This window comes from Grampus griseus (genome assembly GCF_964374135.1).
Source record: "Grampus griseus genome assembly, chromosome: 14".
NCBI classification, from domain to species: Eukaryota; Metazoa; Chordata; class Mammalia; order Artiodactyla; family Delphinidae; genus Grampus; species Grampus griseus.
The window spans coordinates 75,387,908-75,414,806 of record NC_139008.1 but is presented as its reverse complement, the minus strand read 5'-3'; the positions used below and the strand labels follow the sequence as shown (position 1 = coordinate 75,414,806).

At 39.8% G+C, this 26,899-nt stretch overlaps 1 protein-coding gene across 1 annotated transcript in view; it reads right to left on the bottom strand.

Moving 5' to 3' along the window:
- The window catches only part of NCOA3 (nuclear receptor coactivator 3), a 123,274-nt gene extending 99,987 nt beyond the window's left edge, over positions 1 to 23,287 (bottom strand). The window contains exon 1 of the mRNA XM_082670147.1: positions 23,160 to 23,287. The gene's annotated coding sequence lies outside the window, so the exon portion shown is untranslated. The remainder of the gene's footprint in view (positions 1 to 23,159) is intronic.
- Between the last annotated feature and the right edge of the window lie 3,612 nt (positions 23,288 to 26,899).

Here is a 26,899-nt window from a genome sequence, read left to right as displayed (position 1 = left end):
TGAGTGATAAGTACATGGGGAACAATATACTATTCTACTTTATGTTTGAAATTTTCCAAAATATAAAGCATAAGAAAAAAAGCAGTTTTGCTAAAAGCGGATCAAGAAAATAACCTAAAATGGAGATAAGAATCAGAAGAGAATCTTCAAAGTACAAAAGACTTTCACCCAATTAGAGCTGTGTCTCTTTCTCAAAACCTCTCCTTCAAGCAAGGATACAGAGTTCTGTGTCTCTAGGTTGAAAAGAGCACACATGAATCCTTTTAAATATGAGAGGTAGTTATTAAGTCATAAACTGAAATTGCTACCTAAATACATATTAGGTCTGCTTGGGATGATGAAAAAGTTCTGGAAATGCATAGTGATGATGGTTGTACAACACTGTGAATGTACTTACTACTACTAAATTATACACTTAAAAGTGGTAAATTTTATGTTATGTATATTTTACACAGTAAAATTCGGTATATTATGTACAAAATGTATATTAAAAAGTTTAACTTCATCTTGTATAAAAATGTACAAATGAACTATAAAGAATTTAATGAAAAATAGTGGAAAAGGGGGCATTTTAATGTAAAATTAAGCAATATTTATCTGCCAAAAAAAGTACAACTACTATTTAAAAAGGCACTGAAGTATCTGCAACAGGTATTTTTCAAAGGCAAATGCCTTTTTTCAATATACAAAATTTATTTTATGAAAATAATCGGTAAGAAAAACACCAATAACCTAAAGAAAAGTAGACAAGAAAGAGTTTATAGAATAAGAAAATACAAATGCCCTTTAAACATTTAGAGGGTGGGGGAGAATGTTTTATCTCATTCCTAATATTGGAGATGCAAATATAAACTACAATAAAATGTATATAAGAAAATTCACTGCAGCACTGTGTTGTTATATGCAACATATTAGTCCATCAATGATAAACTGGTTAAATTAATTACAGCACATTAATAAAACAATCTGCTAAAAAAGAAAAGGAACTAGACCTGCATGCACTGATATGAAACCATTTGCAAAATATAATGTTAAATGCAACAAGGTGCAAGACAATGGTTTTTAATATGCTACTACTTGTGCTTATAAAAACAGTAGATATATAGATTATAAAAACATATAGATATGGCAAAACATTGTAAATCAACTAAACTTCTACAAAAAAAGAAAAAATATATATAGATGTTTGTGAATATACACGAAAGTAAAATGTTAACAGTGATTGCCTCTGAGGAATTAGGAAACGAAAGAAAGTGGAAGGAACCCTCACTTCATAGCCTTTTGTAGAGTTTGAATTTTGTTAGCCTTCTACACGTATTACCAATTTTTAAAAAAAATAAGAAAAAAATATTCCAAAAAACATAGGGAAAGAAGCATAGATGTGACCTAACTTAGAAGGTTAAATAAAATGCCCAAGACTATCCAACAAGGTCCAAATGCAATTCTCTTGCTTTCCAAGCCTTCACTGTTTTGCTTTTGACTGGTCTGTAAAACAAGTTAACACACTTTACAACCCAATGTTGAGTTCTGTGTCTGATTCAGGAATGTAATCAGAAACACTGCCAGTCATATACTTCTGAAACACAGTGGACTATTCTTTGTGTACTGTGCATCTTTAACTAAGAGCTCCTATTTCAAAATACAGGAAACATGAATAACATAAAGGGAGTTAATGCTTGCTTCCAACCTTTAGAAGTTCATCATGAACTCTAAGAGCCACAGAAGGTATCTTGGTAATGGTTCAGAAAGTGCAACTGACTGTAAAAATGTGGCAAGAGGGGCACAGCAAGCAAGGCATTCGGGAAGGAGAGTTCCTTCTTTTTCCCCCAAAGGTCCTTCTTCTTAAATGTACTTTCCCTATCTCCTTGATAACACTTGATGCCTTTTACTTTTCTAGGGCAGGCAGTTCCTTTACTCTCATACAGAGAGAAAAAACTTAATGTACCAAAATTCTTCATGTTCAACAGCTTGCAATTCCATGTGTAACATGCATTAATATAATTTTTTTTTTTTTTTTTTTTTTTTTTTGCGGTATGCGGGCCTCTCACTGTTGTGGCCTCTCCCGTTGCGGAGCACAGGCTCCGGACGCGCAGGCTCAATGGCCATGGCTCACGGGGCAGCCGCTCCGCGACATGTGGGATCTTCCCAGACCGGGGCACGAACCCGTGTCCCCTGCATCGCCAGGCGGACTCTCAACCACTGCGCCACCAGGGAAGCCCATTAATATAATTTTAAAGTAAGTAAATAATCTAACTGAAACTATCTCCCAGGAATTCACTTAAATCCTTCCCTGGATTACTCCGGCCTCAAGCGATCTCTCCTTCCTCTGAACTCCAAAAGCGATTATTTGTACAATTTATTTAGCAATTAATCCTGCATTGCCTTGTTAAACCTCTTTCATTATTCTCTGAAATGCTGTTTAAATCTTCTCTACTTATCTAACTTTCATGTTTATTTCTCCTCTCCCCAAACAGACTGTAAATTCCTTGAGAGAAAAAGATAAGGCCTTATATTGTTTTGTATACACATAAAAATACAAACAGAGTAGCTGGCACATAGTAAATACTAAGCTATTTGTTGATTTCAAAAAAGAAAAGAGAAAAAATCAGTTACATTAAGAAAACATTTAAAGCCAGGCCACCTAAGAATCTTCAAGCCAGAGCTGATGGGCCAATGCACTATTTTGCTGCGCTGACTCCTGAAGCAATGTGGAGTGGTAAAAAGAGAATGGCCTCGATTTGGATCCTCTAGCTTGAGAACCTATGTACTTATCCTCTAACCTTCAATTTCTTCATCTCTAAAATGAGAATAATGATGCCTACCTATTGAAGGCTCTGTGATCTTTAAATGAGAGTTTACGTAAAACTGCTGATATTCCTTATTTTAGAGATTCTTCCATTTTTTTCACTTTTTTTTAAATTGAGGTATAGCTGATTTACCACAGAATTTCTTAGATTTTTTTTCATGTTTTTACATCTTTCAAATCAGAATGTGTCATGCTATTGACAATATCCCATAGTTAGCAGTTCTACTTTTCCTTACCTAGTGGTAGATAAAATAATGCATTGTATAACATGGCATCTTAAACTTGATTAAATTTGGTTAACAGCTGGCAGCTGTTCTCCTTCCTCCCTCACACCCATTCATACACTATCATATGGCTGGGAAACAGCTCATGCAATAAGATGTACATGCCACTTAATCCATTCAAAGTGCCTAGCACTTCGCCATATAGTACATGCTCAATAAATAGGAACTGTTGCTACTGCTACTCTGAATTCATTCAACTAATATTTGAGTACCTACTATGTGCATGCCACCATTCTAAGCACTAAAGATATAGTAGCAGTGAACAAAATAAATCCCAGCCCTCAAAGACTTTACGTTCTATTAGCACACATACTTTCCATAGAAAGGAAAAGTCAAAAAGCACAACTGAGTTAACATATTGTCCCCAAAACTGAAAAAGCTAAGCAAACAAAGAAAGACACTAAAACACAAAACTTCCTAGGCAACACTACCTAGATTTTCAGAGAAAATCTTACCGAAAACACAAAATGAAGTCCTGGAAGCAAAGCAGGGCATCCAAGCTTTTTTTTTTGCTTATTTAAGTAAAGGTTTGGGAAAAAGCAGAAGAGCCAGAACAGATGCTAAAAGTTAAAAAAACAAAGGGGGGGCGGATAGTCATCTCTAGTTACTGAAAATAAAACATAGATTTATTTGAAAGAGAGGAATTTTGGTTATTTGTAAAACACAACTCAAGGAGACAGAGAAAATTATATTTCAAAAAATTACCTTATGATGTGTCAGCAAATCATTTTCTAAGCAAATTTTTTAAAAATCATCTTACATTGTATGTCAACAAATCATTTTTCCAAAGCTTGTAGTTCAAGATTTGTTGTTAACTGTAGTTAAAGATTTAAACATCAGATTCTCTTGGATAAAAAAAAAAGAAAGAATATTGATGTAAAATAAGTCTTCCCAAAAAATCTCATGCAAATAAAAGTAAAAAGCGGGGGAGGGGGTGGTAAGCACACTTGACATCAGCGGGTAGCAACAGTCTGAAAAACTATTTTTAAAAATAAGAACCCAATCCTTAAAAAACTACAAATAGAACTACCATGTGGCCCAGCAATCCCACTACTGGGCATATACCCTGAGAAAACCGAAATTCAAAGAGAGTCATGTGCCAGAATGTTCATTGCAGCTCTATTTACAGTGGCCCGGAGATGGAAACAGCCTGGGTGCCCATCATCGGATGAATGGATAAAGAAGATGTGGCACATATATACAATGGAATATTACTCAGCCATAAAAAGAAACGAAATTGAGCTATTTGTAATGAGGTGGATGGACCTGGAGGCTGTCATACAGAGTGAAGTAAGTCGGAAAGAAAGGGACAAATACCGTATGCTAACACATATATATGGAATTTAAGAAAAAAAAATTGTCATGAAGAACCTAGGGGTAAGGCAGGAATAAAGACGCAGACCTCCTAGAGAACGGACTTGAGGTTATGGGGAGGGGGAAGGGTGAGCTGTGACAGGGTGAGAGAGAGTCATGGACATATACACACTAACAAACGTAAGGTAGATAGCTAGTGGGAAGCAGCCGCATGGCACAGGGATATTGGCTCGGTGCTTTGTGACAGCCTGGAGGGGTGGGATAGGGAGGGTGGGAGGGAGGGAGACGCAAGAGGGAAGAGATATGGGAACATATGTATATGTATAACTGATTCACTTTGTTATAAAGCAGAAACTAACACACCATTGTAAAGCAATTATACCCCAATAAAGATGTTAAAAAATAAATAAATAAATAAGAACCCAAGCACAGAAGTTTAGCAACATTTAGTAAAGAGGCAAAGAACTCCTACAATCTTTAGAATGCCAAAGGCATTATAACAATTTGTTTTGCATTAATCATAATACAGTGTTATGTTATAAAGGAGACATACATTGGTATATAGGTTATGCTGTCCATACCAAAGCATAAGCTCCTTCCTGGGCAGGGACATTTTCTCACTCATCTTTCTATCTCCAAAGAAGGTTTACGTGTATCAGGTAAGCAATAAACATCCATTATTTAAAAAACAAGTCTTCATACTGCTGAATTCAAGAAAATACGTAACATTTCATGGAAATAAAAATGATGGTATTTTTAGACAGAAAATAACTATCAAAAACAATTCATCCTGCAAAGATGCCAGGCTGCCAAAGTAAAGCTAGAGCGGGCATTTACTTTAAGATTTTTCTCGTATCTTGTTCTCAAGCCTGAGGCATGTACAATTAAGCAACAACTGAATGCCCACAATGTACTCAGAAAGTTAGGAGTCCCAGAGCAGATTCACAAATTCAGCACAGTCCAATAAAACGCTGCTCACTACCTAGTTAGGAAGACTAATACTAATGAAACAATTTGTTATATATAACATCTTGTGGTGTATCCCAAGCGCCAAGCAGAGGAGAGCAGATTAGAAGCTTGGTGAAAGAAATAATCACGAGCTTAAATGAACAGGAAAAACACATAATAAAAGAGCCAGAATTGAACCCTGGATGGGTAGTTTCACAAGAAAGAAAAATGAAACCAAAGATCTCTAGTCACTTAAGCCAAAAACTTTTGAGTCACCCTTGACTCTTCCGTCCTTCTCTCCCACCAGGCCCCGCCCCACCCAGCCATGCCCCACTCTGAATCCATTGCAAAATTCTGTTGACTCTCCCTTCAAATATATACAGAATAGGATCACTTCTTATCACCTCCACTGCCACCTCCAAGGTCCAAGCCACATTACCTCATACCTGGATTACTGTAAAATCCTTCTAATAGGTCTCCCTACCTCCTGCCCTCTTATAGGCTATTTTTCACAAAGCAGCTGGAGGGATCTCTGTAAAGCCTAATTCAGTTTATTTGCTCTCCGATAAAACCCTACAGGGCAGGAGATGCACGTGCGGTATGTGTGATAGAGAAAAATGAGTGGGAAGATAGACACAAAATCTTCAATAATGGATGATGAGTTATACTGGTAATCTTTATTTGTTCTTTTTTTTTTTTAAGTCTTGACTGAATTTGCTACAATATTGCTTTTTTTTTTTTTATGTTTTGGCTGTGAGGCATGTGGGATCTTAGTTCCCCCAACAGGGATCGAACCCGCACCCCCTGCATTGGTGTGCGAAGTCTTAACCAATGGACCGCCAGGGAAGTCCCTCTTTATTTGTTCTTTGATTTCTTTACTTTCTCCTTTGTATTTTTCTGTATTCTCCACATAAACATGAGTTACTTCTGTAATTTAAAAAACGAAATGCTTTAACGGGGTGGGGGAAGGATAATGATCACAAAACCTTTTTGCAATACCGAACATTAAAAACTGCGGTGGTTCCCCACTTTGCTCGAACTAAAAGCTGAAGACATTACAACTGCCTACAAGGTCCCACTGCTACCCTTCAGATTTCTTCTTACTACTTATTCCTTTGTTCACTGTGCTCCAGCACAATGGCTACCTTGCTATTCTTCAAATACAGCAAAGGGTCTTTGCACTGGCTGTTTCCTCTGTACCCAATGCTCCCACCCCGCCAATATTCACAAGGCTTACTTCTTCTTGGCCTCTTTGCTCAAATGTTACTTTCTCAGAGAAGGTTACCGGTTACCATGACTACCCATCTAAAATGTAAACCCCACAACACACACACACACACACACACCAGTTTCTGGTCCCCTTATGCAGCTTTTTTTTCCCCACAGCCATTCTGATCACTGGTATATCCCTAACATCTAGAGAAAAGCCTGACACATGGCTAGCACTCAGTAAATCTCTGTAAAATAAATCGAAACATGGAGGCAGAAATAAAGAGTTAAAAGATTTGGGAGAGTGTGAGGATGTGTGTGTTCGATGGTTCAAAGAAAGAAAATCACTCTGACAGACGCAGAGAAACTTGGAGCAAAGAAGCCTTCCAAAGGTAAAGAAGAGACTTGGTTAACAGCGAGCAACTAGAAAAAGTGACAGACTTGAAGGATGGAAAGTTGACAAAGAAAAAAAAAGGTTATGGGCCAGAAGAAAATTTAGGCTGAGAGGAAAGGGATAAAACAGTCGCAGATAGCATGAGGGCTGAGAAGAGGAAGTGCGTGAATAGGACAGGAGGAGAGTTACAGATAGGCGAGGTCAAGAGGAAGGGTGAGACTGTACAAGGGTGGAGGAATAGATCACAGGGAAGGGGTGGAGGCCACGGTTATGTCACAAAGCTGTTCTTGTTCAAATGTAAGACCTAATAGTTCTGAAAAAGATACACATCATATGCCTTTATTTCCAAAACGTGACTTACAAAGTCTCAAAACACTAAGATATGTACATCTGTTGTATCACTTTGAATGCTCAAATTCCCCACTGCAGAAATGCTTGAGTTTAAATTAATGAAATCTGAATTTTTTTATTTCATTCCTTAACACCACTGTTAGGCATTTGCCATGAAAGAGATGAAACAAGGTAGAAGTGGGTGATTACAGTACAGTATTTGTAATCTACTCATCATCATTCTGCTTTGCCAGCTTATAGAACTGGGCAACCTGGACTTCCCTCATTAGGAAAAGAGTGTAATACTGTTTGCCTTTAAATTTGAAAAAGCAAAGTAAAAACAGTTATCAGTTTTAATATAAAGCCTACTGACTCTTTGAAAAGATTAATAAGAACCTGAAATAGAGATTAAAGTGTTTCTTTGTTTTTTTAATTTATTTTATTTATTTTTGCTGTGTTGGGTCTTCGTTTCTGTGCCAGGGCTTTCTCTAGTTGTGGCAAGCAGGGGCCACTCTTCATCGTGGTGCGCGGGCCTCTCACTATCGCAGCCTCTCTTGTTGTGGAGCACAGGCTCCAGACGCGCAGGCTCAGTAGTTGTGGCCCACGGGCCCAGTTGCTCCGCAGCATGTGGGATCTTCCCGGACCGGGGCACGAACCCGTGTCCCCTGCATTAGCAGGCAGATTCTCAACCACTGCGCCACCAGGGAAGCCCTAAAGTGTTTCTTGAATCACACCAAGTTAATATTGAGCTTATGCAAATTTTTAAACTTTCTTTTAATTTTCTGAGCATTCTTCAATATAGTATAAAATCCTCTAAAAATGTACACAGTATTATGACTAAAAGAATGACTTTATATATCTATATTCTCAGCTATATAACAAACCTACTGAATATTTAAAAATCAAAATACACTTAAAACTAACAAATTTTGGAATCAAGATTTTTAAATAACTTTCCAAGTTCAGTTTTATGGCCACGCTATCCAGGCAGAGATGAAACAAACATAACAGTATGATGTGTGAATTTATGCACTGCTCACTAAAAGCTGGCCAGATGCCATTTTATCATTGATAGAGTAGCTTCAAATTCCACTCAGAGTGCAACTGCAGTTGCGCTGAATCCAGCAGTAAAAGCATGCCTGCATGTTATTACGGGAAATAGTGGAAAATTTCACAGGCTGACATCCAGAATGTCTGTGGTTCTTTTTCATATTTCTTTCTTCCTGCAAAGCAGTTATTAGACCAGTAGTTGGATTTTTTTTTTAAGCTGGAAATTTCCACTGGTTTTTTTAAATGAGCCTTCTTAAATGTAAGTTGCAAAATGTTCCAAAATCCCAGCATGACAAAAAGAATAAATCAGACAGAAAAGAATTAAAATACGTATGTTCAAATTAGGGTAAGGGGACTGGTTAGTAAATTAAGGTGTCACTCTATTCGAGTAAAGAAAAAGAAGTGTCTGGGAAGATAGGTGATTTAAGGTTACAATAATGTAATATTAATACTAACTGTGGGGCTTCCCTGGTGGCGCAGTGGTTGAGAGTCCGCCTGCCGATGCAGGGGACATGGGTTCGTGCCCCGGTCCGGGAAGATCCCACATGCCGCGGAGCAGCTAGGCCCGTGAGCCATGGCCGCTGAGCCTGCGCGTCCGGAGCCTGTGCTCCGCAACGGGAGAGGCCACAACAGTGAGAGGCCCAGTACCGCAAAAAAAAAAAAAAAAATATATATATATATATATATATAAAACTTAATGATAAATTTGACAAAAGATTATATAAGATTGTACGCTGACAACTACAAATCACTGTTAAAGAGAAATTAAAGAAGACCCAAAAAAATGGAGATATATATATAACATGTTCATGGAAAAGACAATATTTTTAAGAAATCCATTCTTCCCAAACTGATCAACTGATTCAATGCAATCACAATCAAAATCACAACAGACATTTTGCATAAATCGGTAAGATTTTAACAAATATATGGAAATGCAAAGGATCTAAAATATCCAAAATAATTTTTTAAAAAAAGAAAAAGTTGGAGGACTTCCCCTATCTGATTTCAAGGCTGGAGTAGAGACAGATTGAAATATATATCAATGGAACAGAAGAGACTCCAAAAATTGACCTACACATATTTGACTATTTGAATTTCAACAAAGGTGCCAAATCAATTCAATGGGGAATGTATAACCTTTTCAACAAATGGTGCTGGAAAAGTTCAATACAATGTAGCAAAATATGAACCTCACCACTTACCTCACACCACGTACAGCAATTACCTCAAATAGGTCAGAGACCTAAATTTAAGAGCTACAACTATAAAACTTACAGGAAAAAAAATGAGAAAAATCTTTAGCAAAGATTTCTTAACTGCAACGCAAAAATCAATAAATTGAATTCCAATAGCAATTAAAAACTTCTACTCTTCCAAAAACTTATGAAAATGGAAAGACAAACCACAGACTCAAATATTTCTAAAACACATATCCAAAAAAGGTTTTGTACCTGGAATAAAAGAAGTCTTACATCTCAGTAACATAAACCCAACTCAAAAATGGGCAAAAGAGGGCTTCCCTGGTGGCACAGTGGTTGAGGGTCCACCTGCCGATGCAGGGGACACGGGTTCGTGCCCTGGTCCGGGAAGATCCTACATGCCGCGGAGCGGCTGGGCCCGTGAGCCATGGCCGCTGAGCCTGCGCATCCGGAGCCTGTGCTCTGCAACGGGAGAGGCCACAACAGTGAGAGGCCCGCGTACAGCAAAAAAAAAAAAAAAAAGGGCAAAAGATATGAACAGACACTTCACCAGAAAAGATATACCAATGGCAAGTAAGCACATAAAAATATATTCAACATCATTAGTCATTAGGAAAACTCAAAGCCACAATGAGCTACCACTATATACCCACTAGAATGGCAAGCATCAGAAAGACTCACCATACCAAGTGCTGATGAGGATGTGAAACAACCTGAACTATCATACACTGCTGGGAGAAATATATAATGGTACAATCGTGTTGAGAAACAAGTGGCAGTTTCTTAAAATTTTTAAATGTTAAACATACACTTAGCATATAACCCAGCCATGCCATTCCTGGACACTTACTCAAAAGTAATGAAAGCATTTGTTCACACAAAGCCTTGCAACACAAATGTCGTAAAAGCTCTATTTTTGATAACCAAAAACTGGACACAACCCAACTGTTTAATAGGTGAATGGATAAATAACTTGTGATATACCTATACAACGCAATAGTACTAAACAATAAAAAATGAAACTATTAACATATGCAACATGAATAAATCTCTAAATAACTATAAGTGAAAGAAGCCAGCCTCCCCCAAAGAAAATGTACATACTATATGTATAATTCCATATATTAAAAGTTCTCAAAAATACAAGTTAATCTTTAGTAACACCAAGCAGATCAGTAATTGCCTGAAGATGGGGGAGGGATGGATTACAAAGGGATACAGGAGGGATCAGATTTTGGACTTCAAAGGTAACAGGTGTTTCCGTTATTGTAATTATGACGGATTCATGGGTAGACATACACATCAAAACCCAAATTGTACAATTTAAATATATGCAATTAATTGTCAATTACACCTCAAAGTTGGAGAAAAAAAGAAAACAGCAAACTATAGTGATAGAAAGCAGAACAGTGGATGATTGAATACAAAACCCCGAACAGGACTGAACGCAAATGAGCAAGAACTTTCTGGGGTGATGGAAATGTTCTGTATCCTGATTATGGTGATGGTAAAACCGTTTACATTCATCAAAACTCAAGCTGCGGGCTTCCCTGGTGGCACAGTGGTTGAGAATCTGCCTGCCAATGCAGGGGACACAGGTTCGAGTCCTGGTCTGGGAAGATCCCACATGCCGCGGAGCAACTGGGCCCGTGAGCCAAAATTACTGAGCCTGCGTGTCTGGAGCCTGTGCTCCGCAACAAGGGAGGCCGCGATAGTGAGAGGCCCCCACTTGCCACACTAGAGAAAGCCCTCGCACAGAAACAAAGACCCAACACAGCCATAAATAAATAAATAAATAAATTTAAATCATATGGGCTTCTAAGAAGACCTCTGCTTAAAATAAAAAAAAAACACCTCAAGCTGCACACTTAAAATGACTGAATTTTATTATAAGTAAATTACACCTCAATAAAGCAGATTTCTAAAATTTAAAACAGCATACCCAAATGTTACCTAGGTACATTTTAAACAACTTTATACTAAAAGGAACAAACATATACAGTTACAACATATTATAGTCTATCACACCTCATTAATCTATGCTACCAGTTTGACATCCTAACTGGGTTTTTTTTTTTTTACATTTTTTAATTTTTATGTATTTTTTTATTTTATGTTAAAGAAAAACAAAAAAGCACTAGAAGAAACACATGAAAAGATTTTTTTAATTTCTCAAACTATAAAATTTGATGCCACTATATATTACTCAGAGATGAGGGAATCAGGCACTTCACACACTGCTGGTGGATTTGTCAATTGATACAACCTCTAAAGGGAGCAAGCTGCAGTATCTATAAAAAGTTTAAATTCATAGCCTTTTTTTTTTTTTTTTTTTTTTTTTTTTTGCGGTATGCGGGCCTCTCACTGTTGTGGCCTCTCCCGTTGCGGAGCACAGGCTCCGGACGCGCAGGCACAGTGGCCCTGACTCACGGGCCCACCCACTCCGCGGCATGTGGGATCTTCCCAGGTCAGGGCATGAATCCGTGTCCCCTGCATCGGCAGGCGGACTCTCAACCACTGTGCCACCAGGGAAGCCCCTCATAGTCTTTAAAGTAGCATTCTCCATCTACAAATTTTTATATACTTCATAACAAAACATGAGAACAAAGAAACATGTATGAATACACTTACAGCTTTGTTTGTAGTAATATGAAACTGGAAAAATTATGATATATCCATACAGTGGGACACTGTGTAACCATTAGAAAGAACTTAGTAGCTATAAATATAGATATGAAACCTCTCCAAGATCATTTAAAAAGTATACAGTCCAGAAGAGGGCTTCTGAGCGCCAGTTACATTGGTGTTCATTTTATGAAAATTTATCAGACTGTACTGTGCACTTTTCTGAATGTATATTACACTTCAATATAAAGTTTTTCCCAAAACATGGGAGAAATTCATTAAACTTAAAGTTTTTAAGCACATGCATTTATATGCCTAGAGTAACAATGGTTGCCTCTGGGCAGGGGATAGGGAAGTCAGCTGAGGAAGGTGCCTTACTTTCCACTGTATATCCTTTGGTACCTTTTGAATTTATCCCATGTGCACCTGTTACATATTTCAAAAAATATTTCTGAACTGAGACCATCTTGAACTGTATCTATGTATGAGTTGGGTTTTTTTAATACAGAAATAAACTCGAGGCAGAGATGGATTTAGGTCCATAATAGCTCTTCATAACCGAATTTCAAACTTTATACTCATTACAAGTTTCACCTTCACTGTCCTTATAACCAGTAAGCAGTTTAAATTTCAACCTAGAAAATAAATTTTAAAAGACTCACCTTTTCTACTTTGAATAGGGTTTTGTGTATGACTTCATCTGAAGAAGAAAAAAAGGGCTCTGCATCGAAAAACCCAGACTATTAAATGAGATCATGTACATGCAGCACAGAACAAGGTCCAGGCACACAGGCAATCGATAAATGGTAGCTTTTATCTTTCATATCTAAGAATATGAATCAGAACACAGGAAAGAGAATTTTATTCGGGTAAGAGGGGGAAGGTAGAGCAAAGGAGACAACTGCAACTAAAGTATAAGATACACAGATACGGGAATTCCTTGGCAGTCCAGTGGTTAGGACTCTGAGCTCTCACTGCTGAGGGCCAGGGTTCAATCCCTGGTCAGGGAACTTGGATTCCACAAGCCATGTGGCGCAGCCAAAAAAATAATAATAATAATAAAAATAAAGTATAAGATATACAGATAGAATTAAGGAGATGATGCTGGAAATGTAGATTAGAGTCATACTATATGAAAGGCTATGGGAACTCCATAGGAGTTCAGTTGCAAACTCTGAGCCAAAGAACAACAGAAGATTTCATGCCTTCAAGCAGTCAAACAACATGAAAGGACAAAAAAAGAGAAACAGTCACTCTCATGGACAAAAGGTGAGAGCATTAGTATAACCTCTTTGGAGGTAACTGGGTAAGTGGTATTAAAGTTTTAAATGTACGTTTCTTTTGATTCAAAAATTTCATTTCTAAGACTTCTGTACTAAAACATACTCATACCAGCACACAGATCTACATATAGTTCACTGTAGCATCATTCAAAATAATAAAAGATTGGAAACAGCAATGAGGAACTGGTTAAATAAATTATATCCATTCATACAATGGAATATTATACAGCCTTTTTAAAATATGAGATATAGAAGGCTCTCCAAGTTCTTTTGCTAAATAAAAATAGTGGAAGCTCCCATTTGTTAATTAAAAAGGGAGGGTGAGAGAATAGAAAAAAAGAAACTAAAGAGACATCCATAATCCCATGTACAGAATTATCCTCTAACAGTAGTAGCCTTGGTGGGGGGGGGGGGTAGCTATAATGACCAAAGACCTAGGGGTAGCAGGAGCCTTACTTTCACTTTTTCACATATATATATATATTTTTTTTTTTTTTTTTTTTTCAGCGGCCATGGCTCACGGGCCCAGCCGCTCCGCCACATGTGGGATCTTCCAGGACCAGGGCACAAACCTGTGTCCCCTGCATCGGCAGGCGGACTCTCAACCACTGCGCCACCAGGGAAGCCCTCACATATATTTTTAAATGAAATTTTTTAAACATTATAATTTTATGTTAAGTAAACACTACAGAATAAAAGAATTGGGCAAGGGAGAAGATTAGAAGCAGCAATTAGTTCCGTTCAGATCTACTCCATCTCCTCCATGAAGTTTCCTTAAAAATCCCAGCTGAAAATGACCTTTTCTTCCTCTGAACTTCTGAACCACTTTATGTTGCTGCAACTATGTTTTTTCAATTATACTCATTTCTCAGCTAGATTGTAAACTCCTAGATCACAAAGGGATTTTAATGCCCACAACATTTAACACAATTCTTTGAAGAACAGTGGTACTGAATAAAAACATTTGAGCAACTTACAGAAGGACTGCTCGGTCCTAGGGCAAGTGGCAAATAAGAATGTGGTATTCTAAGGCCCAGACACGATTTATCTGGGCCAACTCTTCGAGGGAGACACAAGTCCCAAGCAAACCGTTAGGACTCTAATTTTATCTCGATTTCCAAGTAGAAAATTTGACTTGAGAGCTGAACTCTAGAAACTTTCACATTCAAACACCAAGCATTTGGGGGGGACTTAAAGTGAGTATCACTGAAAAGAGGATTTTAAAAGCTTATAAAAGTAATGGTCCCTATCTCAAAGAATAGACAATTTGACTGAATCCGTCCTATCAATCAATAAATACTGGCTCTTGGTCTTCCCTGCTGGCGCAGTGGTTATGAATCCACCTGTCAAGGCAGGAGACACGGGTTTGAGCCCTCGTCCAGGAAGATCCCACACGCCCCGGAGCAACTAAGCCCATGCACCACAACTACAGAGCCGCGTGCCACAACTACTGAAGCCCACGTGCCTAGAGCCCACGCACCACAACAAAGAGTAGCCCCCGCTTGCCGCAACTAGAGAAAAGCCCGCACGCAGCAGCTAAGACCCAATGCAGCCAAAAATAAATAAATAAATTTTTAAAATAATAAAATGAAATAAAAAATTTAAAACTCCCTTAAAAATATAAATACTCATGCACAGAAGGAGATAATTAAGATTCATATCAGGAAATAAGAGGTATATTTTCAGTTGTGGTAGTCTGGGAAATTTACTTAAATGAGATAGGATCTGAGCCGGGCCTTATGACTAGACTAGATAGCAAGGGAGAAGAGCAGAAAAAATCAGCATGACTGAAACAAGGGGCAACAAAAGTGGGAAAGATTGATTTAAAAAAAAAAAAAAGACTGTGATAAGAACCGAACATTAGGTTAAGGAATTTGGATTGTACTCTGCAGATTTTTAAGCAAAAAATGTGATCAAAATGTTTAAAAAGTTTAAACTGGCAGAAGAACAGGAGTAGCGAAAGGGCAGAGACTAACTGGAAAGCTATTATAGTAATCTAGAAATAAAGGGTCTGGACTACTTTTAGAAACTGGAATGAAAATATATTTAAGAAAAATGTATCAATAGGAGTCTACAAAAGCAAAATCAGGGCTTCCCTGGTGGCGCAGTGGTTGAGAGTCCGCCTGCCGATGCAGGGGACACGGATTCATGCCCCGGTCCGGGAAGATCCCATATGCTGCAGAGCAGCTGGGCCCGTGAGCCATGGCCGCTGAGTCTGCACGTCCGGAGCCTGTGCTCCGCAACGGGGGGAGGCCACAACAGTGAGAGGCCCACGTACCGCAAAAAAAAAAAAAAAAAAAAAAAAGCAAAATCACATGACTGAATTTTTTTATATATAAATGTATTTATTTATTTATTTTTGGCTGCGTTGGGTCTTTGTTGCTGTGCGCAGGCTTTCTCTAGCTGCGGCGAGCGAGCGGGGGCTACTCTTCGTTGCGGTGGGCGGGCTTCTCATTGCGGTGGCTTCTCTTGTTGCGCAGCATGGGCTCTAGGCACGTGGGCTTTAGTAGTTGTGGCATGCGAGCTCAGCAGTTGTGGCTCTCCCGCTCCAGAGCGCAGGCTCAGTAGTTGTGGCACACGAGCTCAGCTGCTCCACGGCATGTGGGATCTTCCTGGACCAGGGCTCGAACCTGAGTCCCCTGCATTGGCAGGCAGATTCTTAACCACTGCACCACCAGGGAAGCCCCCATAACTGAATATTTAAATAATCAAGTGTTGAAATGTTTTATCTCTGCACTCTTGCTAATGATTTCTCACCAAGAGGAACTGTGCTCTCTCCATAATAAAATCATAGTCATTCTTCAAAGCCCTGCATCCTGATCACCTGGTCCCTTTCCTCCACTGAACTTCTCCGAGATCTTTATAGGCAAAACAGATTACCTTGTTCTGAAGTGATGTGAGTACCTGATTGATTGTGTGCACTTGGAGGTCAAAACCTTTTTAACTGAGTGCCTTAAATAGTACAAGCTTAATAAACACTGATTAAGTATGTGTGTTTATGGGGGAGTGGGCAGCAGCCAAGCAGTAGCCAATTAAAGATGACTGAAGCTATAAAAAAAAATGATTGAAGCTTAAGGCCTCAGAGGTAAGAGAACAGTAGAATGAAAGTCAGTTTTAGAAGTCACATGTGGGAGCTATTTTGTACTATGGTTAAAAAAAAGGGAGACTGAAGGTACTGGGCAAGTTCATGATTTCAGGTTCACCTAATTTGGGGCCCACACACCTAAGGCTTCCACCATTCTCGATGTGGTTATGCACTTTGAAAGTAGCTTCCTGAATTAACGTTACTGGTTCCCAGCGAAATTATGTGTAAAACTTAATATACTAATAGTCCTGTCTCATATGAAAAGATACCACTGACCCTTCAACAGATGCAATGTGTGTGTGGAGTTATTTCGCTCACTTAGTGAAGTTAGATTTTCCTAGATGCAGCCAAACACTTGCTCTGACAGCACTGGAGCCGACTCTCTTGGATGGGATGAAAGTACTGTCATAAAACACAACCACCACCAGGCAGGTAAAAGAGGAGAGAGATGAGTCTGGTTGGAGCAGAGAGTGTGTAGACTAAATTTAGACACAATCTGGTTAAGAGAAAACTGGGTTATCCTTAAAGTATTTTCAAATACAGTTGCCAAATTTCAATCTAGAAACGAAACCAAGCTGATGTAGCTACTCTACAGAGTGACTTAAATTCAATAATCCATTTCACTGATGACAGCTTTACTGAGAGTAAAGAAAATATGACTTCATTTTCTTACACCAGAAGGAAGAGGTTGAAGAGTCTCTCCCTCCCGGCCCCCAACACACACACACAACACAAATTTTGCCCTTGTAGCATATATTACTATGGTGAAGTCAGGATCTCAAAGTCATCCTGTCCCCACACTCATGAGTCAGCACAGAAACCTGTATCTTCACACCATTATCTGGCATAAACTGCTCAATCCATTTGATATTTGACAAAAAAAAAAATTTTTAAGGCCATTCTACATATCTATACGATGTTTTAAGTTTATAGGATTTTCTAATACAAGGAACCTTGGAAGATCATATACGCCACCTCTTTGTGTTATAAATTTAAAAGCAGACCTAGAGAGGTTGATTTGCAATCTCAGAGTACAAACTTGCAAATTCAAACTCTTCACTGGTACTATTCTTTTCAAAATAACAAGCTAACAAATGATACTGCTCAGGTAACAAAGGGGGAAATATTTAAAGGATTTCACGTGTAGGGTTTTTTTAATTAAAATTGTTTTAAAACTGGGCATATGATCACACTGCTCTTTCCACCAATAACAACTCTCTTCTATAAAAATGTCGGTTTTGGACACTTAGATTTTGATAAACATTTCCTCTCAAAGTAAAAATTACTTGGTTTTAGATTTCACTTAAACAGAAGAGCAAAGAATATTTACTCTAAAAGTCTCCCCCCTCCCCTTTTCTTGTATGTTAAAACCCTTTCTTCCCCTTCCCCAAGCTTTCTCCCCTTTTGTACTCAAGTTCTCAAATGCACAAGATGGAGGAACAATACCACAATACAACTGCAGGCTTCCTGCCTACTAGTCAGTCATTATTCTTAAGACTTGAGAACTTTCAAAACACTGGTTGGGTTGCTTTGAAATTCCCTCTTTCAGATTTTCCCTCCTTCATGGGACATCTATTTAAAAGAATGACTTCAAAAATGTCTTGCTGCACCCAATCAAAATGCTCTCAGCAAACTAAAAATGTTAGCTTTAGATATGAAGGTAGGATGTAAATGCCTGAAGTTTGACAAACACCAATCTAAAACTAGAGGACAGAAAGAAAAAAGTGTATTTCTGGCCAAGCATAAGAACAGTATTTTTCTCATGTTTATTAACCCTATTTCTGAAAAATTCCACATTTATATGGAAGAATCTTAAAGATTACATTACCATCTCGTTCTTTTCAACAATACCATATAGAAATCTAAAGGTCTAAAACTACATTGAGCTGGACAGAAAAGGGTTACCTTAATTATTGCTGACAAAGAATAGTTCACGCTAAAATGAGGTATATTTTATTTTTAAAATTTTCAGGGGCAGAAAAAAATGACCAGCAGCAGTCACCTGGAAACCTGGGGAATTTCCCATTTCCTATGACCACATTTGGATCGTGGCAGTAGTACTTACTAATAAACTTATTTGGTTGTTGAGATAAACTAATGGAGCTACTCTAGACAGAGACATGGGGGGAGGATGGGGGATAAATTATCTGCCCAGCTCACAGTGGGTTCCTTTTTAAAGGCAAAAGCATTAAAAATGAAGGTGAAACACACTGGCTCATGAGTAACAACTTGTCAAACTGTTACAATAAACAGTTTGCCATAAGAAACAAATAAAAAATTTTCCCACATCTCTAACAAAAACAAAAAAACCAATTTATTTCAAACAATATTCAATAAAGCTCAATCCCAGTACAACAAAATAATTTAGCTAGTCCCCTGGAGTTTGTTATAATGGGATTTAACCTGTACACTCAACGTTCAATTAACCATGAGGCTTATCCTAATTGAGGATTATGCTGACTTCTGCAGTCCTTTCCCATCTATCCAGCTACCACTCCTACTCAGCTGCCATAGCTACCAAAAGCAAAGCCGCAGGGAGCAGTAGATTATCCATTACTATGTGATACCCAGGCCAATATTCTCTCACCATGTGGATGATGAAGAGGTTAAATTTAGAATCTAGTCAGCCTACTTTCCAAAAAGTGAAGTTTCATAACCCTCACTTGCAGTCTCTAACTAAAGAGATTAAAATTTTCTGAATTCCTTCATAGGTGAACAGTAAAATCACACTCTTTCCTAGAACATATCAATAAAAAATATTAACAGAAAAGAAAAAATAGGACACTGATGTTCCTAATGAAAAATAGGAAAAGGGACAAACAGGAAACACTAGTCCATTTGCTCTTAGAGCATTCTTTGAAACAGGTAAAGCCTCTGTGCCAGTTAGGTCAGACTTCTTTCCTTTTCCTCTAGGCCACAAAGTTTACTACACAGGTAGTTAAATAAACCTTTATTACTGTCCCTCTGTAAATTGACCTAGACCAAAGAACCTACCAAACTGAGTTAATACTGACGAAATTGGGAACTGGCAGTATGTAGTCTAAGATTATCCGGTTTGTGGATAAATCAGCCTTCTAGACACTGCAGGTCTTCCTTTCAACTCCTGCTGTGTATCTTCTGGCAATTTTCCTGTTCATTTAACAACTTTCCACCAGAAGATTGGAAAGGGAAAGGCGATTAAATTCAAGTCAATTCCATCATTTGTTAGGGAGCTGAAAATAAGGTTAGGCTCTAGATAAATTATATCCTTAACCCAAAATAATCTTCTCCCAGAAACCCTGTCAGAAAACCAATGGGCCAAATGAATTTACCTAGCTATCATTAACAAAGTGAAGGAATAAACCTCAGTACAATCGAACCCCTCCTCCACCTGAACTGTAAAAGGTTCATTTTGTAATCCCCTCCCCCACCCCAAAAAGCACTCATAAAGGAAAAGAAAATGCCTACATTTTACTGCAGCACTCAACCTCAATGCTATCCCTGAGAATCTAAACTACCATACACTCACCTATTTCCTTAAAGTGTTGAACTGTGAGGAAAAAGAAAAGTTAACATACATTTCCAATACTAATTTCCTGCTCCCAGAGCTTTAACCACTCAATAATGCAAAAAAGGAATATTCTACACCACAGAGTAAATTCAAACCAAACTGGGACAGGTACTCCCTAGTTTAACCTTTGAGAAACTCCAGTTCCTCTTCAATCATGATCAACAACTCTTGTTTTTCTAGGCCTAGGTAGCATTTAAAGAGTAACAATTGTGTTAAAGTGTGGTCACTTGGCTGTGTAGACAGCCACTGGAGGCTATATTCATTCTAAACTTGCAACAAATTAAAAGTTTGCAAAAGTAGTCCACATCCTCTGGCCAAGGCTTGAAATTATACAGTCTAAAAAAATTGTAGAAAGAAACCCTAAAGCCGTTTATTTTAACACCAATTAGGGATAGGACAATAGGAGTTTGGGTTTTTTATCTTACCCTATTGTCCAAGCTAAAATATAAGTCATTCTTTTAGAAGACTTCTCAAAAACCTACTAGTCTTCAAGTTAAAAGGAACTATTCTATATAGAATTATACTACTAATGCTCAAAGGACTGAATTTAAAAGAAAAATAAACCTCTTTATCTTTAATATGTCCCTGACATAGTAAGAAAGTTTACTTCAAATGACCAATCAAGAAGGCATTGGTAAGTAATCATTTCAGCAACTATTTTTTATTTACGTGACTCCTAGAAAAAGGGTCCAGGGTCCAACAGAACGTTCACTCTTTATTGAATGAATTCTAATTTATTTGCTTGGGGGTGGGGGATGGCGATGTATAGAAATAATTTCTATATGGGGAAAACACAGCATACTCACTTTCAAAATATATTTAATATAATCCCTAATCTCCTAATCTTTAATATCATTGAATTTTTTTAATGAAGTTAGTGTTGATAAATTTAAAACCAGCATTCTAAAACATTTTTTTTTAATCCTGTTAATTATACTACGGTTGTTATGCATTTTCAAAGCCTCTGTAGTGAAGGAATATTTTATGGTAGAAACATTTCCTGTAACTGCTCTAGAAACATTACAGCTTCCCACTTAGTCCACAATCCTCATGTCCGATATGTACTTGTATATATCAGAAGCTATGCCCTTTTTTTAATGCTGATTAGACAGTTAAGTCATTTCTATCGATACATAAAATTCCCCTATAATTTAGGATCGCAGGCAATCTAGATTACTACTCATTTAAATGCAGAACCTGAAGCAACCTCCAGTAACAGAAGCTATAGTGTTCAATATCATTTTACATGTTACAGAGGCTTCATCTTACATACAAACAATGAACCCTGGCAGGGTTCTTCACCCTAAAGCCCCACAGATTGTTATTTCCTTAAGGGTGCTAATAGATCAGGCAACATAAGCAGTAAGTTTGGAAGAGCTTTTCTAATAGCCATCGACAATTGTTGAAAACAGTAAAGAGAAAGCAGTATTCCCACCCCATCTTCCCTTTCTTTGGTTCATTCTTTTTCCCTGCTTTTGGTATCCAACAGGGGTGTGTTTCGAATGAAAATTCTTTAATTATTCCAAAAACCAAGAATACTCTAGAAACCAGTAACAGTCGTTGCTTCCTGGGAATGGGAACTGGAGGGTTTAGAGTAGGACAGAGGTTCGTTTTTCTTTTTGTACCCTCCCAGTTGTCCCTAGACCAGTTATATTGGGTATAACCTATCCTAAACTAACAAGCAATAACTGAATTTGTTTTCAAGAACACAAACTTACAGATTTCCATTTCACATTTTGGTTTATGCGTCAATCACAAGACTTACGATTTTTTTTTTCCTCCCATCCTCTAAATAACCTGCTGCAACAAATAAGTGATGCGTTCCTGCAGCCAGGGACCAGTTAGGTGGATCCGAGACCAGGCGTCTGAATCAAGGAGATGAAGCAATCTCACTCAATACTACCAGCACTCTCACTCATCTCATTCAACTCCATTTCAAACTGCTGCAGCAAGACACAGCTGGTACTTGCCTTCCTGTTTCTTTACGGTACGGGCTTAATAACAAAAACAGGTTGGCTTTGAAGCGCTGCTGCTCAAAAAGTGCAAGAAGGAAGTCTTCACATTCGGGAAGGAGAGAGAAAAAAAAAAAAAGTTCCGACTTCGAGAGAATTTCAGACCTTTCGTGTCTTTCCATTTGAGAAGCCCCAACTCCTACTGCTAGTGAGATTTCGAGACGATGCTCTCTGCCTCTCACAGCTGCTCTTTTGGTTAACTTTTCCACCCTGAGTGCCCTCAAACTGCCTAGGAAGCAACTAAGCCCTCCAACTACTCGTGGGTTGTTTTTCTAAAGCATGTTTAAGACAAACTACTTAAACCATCACAAATTGAATCAATGTACGTAAGAAGATTAGAGATGGAGACAAGAAAAAAAGAGTAATAATAAAGACAGCCCAATCCCAAATTTAATTCACTAACTTCCACTTGCCATTTCCCAGCCTTCACACCGGAGGTAGCAAAATGCCTTTTTACTGAGAAAAACTGCTGAGAACCTACCCGTGCCCAAAATGGAAATCCCGCAGATAATTCGTGTTAAAATATTTAAAATGCCCAAGTGCAGGAGGAAACACAGCAACAAAATCCAACCCGATTCTCAATACGACTTGGAGGCTGGGCTGGGGGTGAGCGGGGGGTCTGTGCGGCTCCCCCCCCCCGATTCTTCCAAATAACTACGAGACGCCGAGGCAGCGGGAGGAGGGGTCGCGGGGAGCTTTCAAAAGCACCCCGAGGGCTGCGGGAGGGTAAAACTTTAGGGACAGGCGGGAAAAATGGACCCCCGCGGTCCCCCCCAAAACTCCTCGGGGTGACCCCTCCACGCGGGGACCCCCCTCGCACTCCCAAGCCAGCTGCCGCCTAACCTCGACACCCCTCCTCCGGCCGCGGGCCGCCCCCAGGCTGCGGGGAAGCGGCGCGGCCCCGACACGCCGAAACTATCTCCGCGCGCCCCCCACACGGCGCGTCCCGCAGCGCCTCGGCGGAGCCGGAGCCGCCGGCTCGCCGCAGCCCGGGAGACTCGCCCTCTTCCCTCCGCCTCGCACTCCACCCCCTTGCCCGCCGCCGCTCTTCCTTTATCTCCACTCACCGCCCGCCGCCATTTTCCTCGCAGCTCGGCTTTAAATCGGAAACTCGCCGCTCAGCACTCAGCCAGCAGCCGCTGCAGCCGCCGCCGCCGCCACCACAAACTCAGCAGCCGCAGCCGCCGCCGTTACAGTGGAGGGGCTGAGGCAGTAGCCGCGGGAGCCGAGGCGCGGGGGCCGCCGGGATATGTAGTCTCGCGGCCACGCCCAGCACTACCGGTCCCAGGGGGCCTTGCGCGGCCGGGGCGGTGGGTGGTCCCGCCCGGTCAGGCTTCCGTGGCGCGAGGGCGTGGCCGAGTGGACCCTGGGGCCGCTTTCGCTCACTTACCACCTGGGACCCGCGGCGGGATCCGGGGAACTGGAGTGCAACCCTAGCCTTGTCCTTAATTTTTTCATACTTGTTTTTGTCCAGTAATATCTAACACTTATGGAGCGTTTATTGTGTGCCAAGCACTGATCCTCAAAACAAGCATCCCTTAGGGACCACTGTTAGACTCAGTGTTCAAATGAGCAAACTGAGGCACAAGGTCAGAAGCCACGGGGCTGTTCATTAGATGCTAAAGTCACTGGGTGAAAGGTTGTTGGGCAATAGTATATTCACTATTTATTCAGTCCCAAAGTATAATATCAACCCACGGAGTACACAGCACCTACAAAGGGGAACAGCTGGCTTTGCACTGGGGCGATCTGGCAGACAACACCCTAACCAAGCGATCAAATCACCAGTCACTATCACTTAGCATCACCAATAATGGATCAAACTGAAATTATGCGTCTTCTGATATGATGCAGTGGGGAAAATGTAACGCCCCCTCCGTAGTATTGTTGCCAAAAAACAAAAAAAGCTAACCTGAACATAACTATGAAAAAAACAATTAGGCATATCCAGAATGGTGAGGCATGCTACAAAATGCCTAGCCTGGACTCGTAAAAATATCCAAGCGTGAAAGGTGAGAACCAAATGCAGGGCTTCCCTGGTGGCGCAGTGGTTAGGAATCCACCTGCCAATGCAAGGGACATGTGTTCTAGCCTTGGCCCTGGGAAGATCCCACATGAGGCGGAGCAGCTAAGCTCGTGCACCACAACTACTGAGCCTGCGCTCTAGAGCTTGCCTGCCACAACTACTGAGCCCGCATGCCACAACTACTGAAGCCCGCACGCCTAGAGCCATTGCTACACAACAAGAGAAGCCACTGCAGTGAGAAGCCCGCACACCACAACGAAGAGAGAGAAGGCCCACGCACGTCAACAAAGACCCAAGGCAGCCAAAAATAAAAATTAATTAATTCTTTTAAAAATGCAATAGGTGGGCCTTGGCTGAATCCAGGTTTTGTTTGTTTATTATAAAAAGGATTTGGGGGGAAATTTTGATATGGACTGTATACTAGATAATAATATTTAATCAGTATTAAATGTCTTGAGCATGACTAGAATAAAATAAATAACCACTTGCTAGCTCCACCACCGCCATTTCCCACCTGGACTACTGCAGTAGCCTCCTCACTGTTCTCCCTGCTTGCATTCCACTCTTTCCCCTGGAGTCTATTCTCAACATAGCAGCCAGAGGGATCCTGGTAAAAACCAAGTCACTTTATGTCTGTCTTCCAAACTCTTTGCAGTTACCTGAAGAGCCCCATACAACCTGTCTCTGCCCTCCCCTCCCCCTTCTAAGCTCATCACCTGCTTCTCATCCACTCATTACTGTATTCCAGGAACACCGGACTCCTTGGGGTCCCTCCAACATACCTAGCACACTCTGGCCTTAAAGATCTTGCATTTGCTATTTCTTCTGCCTAGCTCACTTTTTTCCAGAAAATCCAAATCACTCACCTCCCCCATGGTCATTGTCCAAATGTCACTGCTTCAGTGAGGCCTTCCCTAATTTCTCTATTTTAAATTCCCACCTACTTCAATCCCAGCTTCCCCTACCCCTCCTCCTTGCTTCATTTCTCTCTGTAGCACTTTCTATCATTGGAAACACCAGGTAATTTTGTTTATGGTGCTAATTATCTCTTTTCCTCACTAGAATGAAAGCTCCGTGAAGGTAGGGCTTTCGTGTCTTCTGTTCTCTGATATATTCTTAACACCCACAACAGAGCTTAGCAATAGTATGGATGCAGTCAATATTTGCTCATCAAACAACAGATACCAAGTACCATGTTATATGTTGAGAACCCAGAGATGAAATACTAAGACCCTGGGTGACCTTTCACCTGCACAACTGCAGCTGTCCCCCAGCTGCTCTCCTTGCTTCTCTCATTAGTCATCCTATAAGCCACTCCCCAACTCAGCAGCCAGAGGGATCTTTCAAAAACCATACATTAAATTAGGCCACTTCCAACCTGAACATGTTCCAATGGTGAAACTGCACAACACAGAGTGGGACTTGAACCTAGCCAGAACCCACTCTTTTTTTTTTTTCTGGACTTTTGTTTGTTGGAAGATTTTTAATTACAGCTTCAATTTCATTACTTGTGATAGGTCTGTTTATATTTTCTATTTCTTCCTGGTTCAGTCTTAGAAGGTTGTGCTTTTCTAGGAATTTGTCCATTTCTTCGTGGTTGTCCATTTTATCGGCATATAGTTGTTTGTAGTAGTCTCATAATCCTTTGTATTTCTTCCGTGTCAGTTGTTACTTCTTTTCCATTTCTAATATTATTGATTTCCATCCTCTCTCTTTTTTTCTTGATGAGTCTGGCTAAGGGTTTATCAATTTTGTTTCTCAAAGAACCAGCTTTTAGTTTTACTGATCTTTGCTATTGTTTCCTTCATTTCTATTTCATTAATTTCTGCTCCAATCTTTATGATTTCTTTCCTTCTACTGACTTTGGGCTTTCTTTGTTCTTTCTCTAGTTGCTCTAGGTGTAGGGTTAGATTGTTTATTTGAGATGTTTCTTGAGAACCCACTGTCTTTTAAGTGAGATCACACACCTGGTCTCAGGACTTAATGAAGCTCAGGTTCTTTATGTCTCATCACAGAAAGAATTTAGTGAAAGACAAAGTGATAGGTAAGAAGTGGATTTATAGAGAGAAACACACTCCACAGACAGAGTGTGGGCCATCACATAAGGTGAGAGCCCCAAAATATGGGATGGTTAGTTGTTATGGGCTGGGTAATTTCATAGGCTGATGAGTGGGGGGATTATTCCACCTCTTTTGGAGAAGGGGCAGAGTTTTCAAGGAATTGGGCCACCGCCCACTTTTTGGCCTTTTATGGTTAGCCTAGGAACTGTCATGGCGCTGGTGGTTGTGTCGTTTAACATGCCAATGTATTACAATGAGCATATAATGAGGCTCAAGGTCTACTGGAAGTCAAATTTTCCACCGTCTTGGACTTAGTTGGTTCTAACCAGTTTTTGCCGTGTCCTCAATGGCTATGCCATTCTTTTAGAGGTTGTGCCCTGCCCCCTTCCCTCCTGTTTCAATGGCATCCCATGGCATTTGGGATAAAACCCAGACCCTAACTGATTTGGTCTCTGCTTCCCTCTCTGATCTCATGTAATCTATGTCTTCTTTTTTTTTTTTTTTTGATTTTGCTTTTGTTTTGCATTTTTTTAACATCCTTATTGGAGTATAATTGCTGTACAATGGTGTGTTTGTTTCTGCTGTATAACAGAGTGAATCAGCTATACATATACATATATCCCCATATCCCCTCCCTCTTGCGTCTCCCTCCCTATCCCACCCCTCCAGGCGGTCACAAAGCACCGAGCTGATCTCCCTGTGCTATGCGGCTGCTGCCCAC